This window comes from Pseudophryne corroboree, chromosome 1 (assembly GCF_028390025.1).
Source record: "Pseudophryne corroboree isolate aPseCor3 chromosome 1, aPseCor3.hap2, whole genome shotgun sequence".
Lineage (NCBI taxonomy): Eukaryota > Metazoa > Chordata > Amphibia > Anura > Myobatrachidae > Pseudophryne > Pseudophryne corroboree.
This window is the reverse complement of record NC_086444.1, coordinates 960,450,491-960,451,267: the sequence shown is the minus strand read 5'-3', so window position 1 is coordinate 960,451,267 and position 777 is coordinate 960,450,491. Positions and strand designations below refer to the sequence as shown.

The following is a 777-nucleotide window of genomic DNA, read 5'->3' as shown; positions in this document are numbered from 1 at the left end:
AGGAGTGAGTTATACGTAAGATAGTGTAGCTACGCGAAAATATAACACTATATTTTGTGCAATTAATGTGGTTTTCGATACCACAATAGGGACCGGAGATCAAATATTTGGGCTATTGGTTTTACTGAGATAACAGTAACACCTCTGTATAATATATGACCATCATTTATTCTACAGCAGTCCTATTCAGGATTAAATAGTCGTAGAGAATTGAATCATAGGTCATACAGAACCAAATGCCAATTGGTATTATTAGGGATCACTCTAGATCGGGCAGAAGAATATTTTGCAGTACCAAGGTGTTCCAGGGTGGTCTCCCATCCGAGTACTGACCCGGCCCTCCACTGCTTGGCTTCCAAGATCAGACGAGATCGGGCATCTCCAGCGGGGTATGTCCGCAATTTCTTAATCTGCCCGTTCAGTCAATCCCAATACCCGTATCGATCGAGTTGTATATCAGAGGTGAACTGAATCAGTCGTGTATTTAGTATTTGAGTTTATCTCATGCCCATGAAAATGAATTTGTAGCAATATTAGTCATAATGCATAAACAAAATTACATTAAGGACAGTTAGCATATGAAATCCGGGATATGATGATGATATATACTCAGGCAGTAATTATAGCAAACCTGTTGCTGTATATAATATATGAGGCAGTAATTATAGCAAACCTGTTGCTGTATATAATATGTGAGGCCTCAAATAATTTATGCCACATACGCCACCACAGCAGAAAATACTGCACACAGAGATAGTTGAGTAGTAATTTGCTGCA

The 777-nt window shown here is 38.9% G+C and overlaps 1 pseudogene; it reads right to left on the bottom strand.

The window, feature by feature from the left end:
• Positions 1-283: 283 nt before the first annotated feature.
• Positions 284-403, bottom strand: LOC134946487 (5S ribosomal RNA; annotated as a pseudogene).
• Between the last annotated feature and the right edge of the window lie 374 nt (positions 404-777).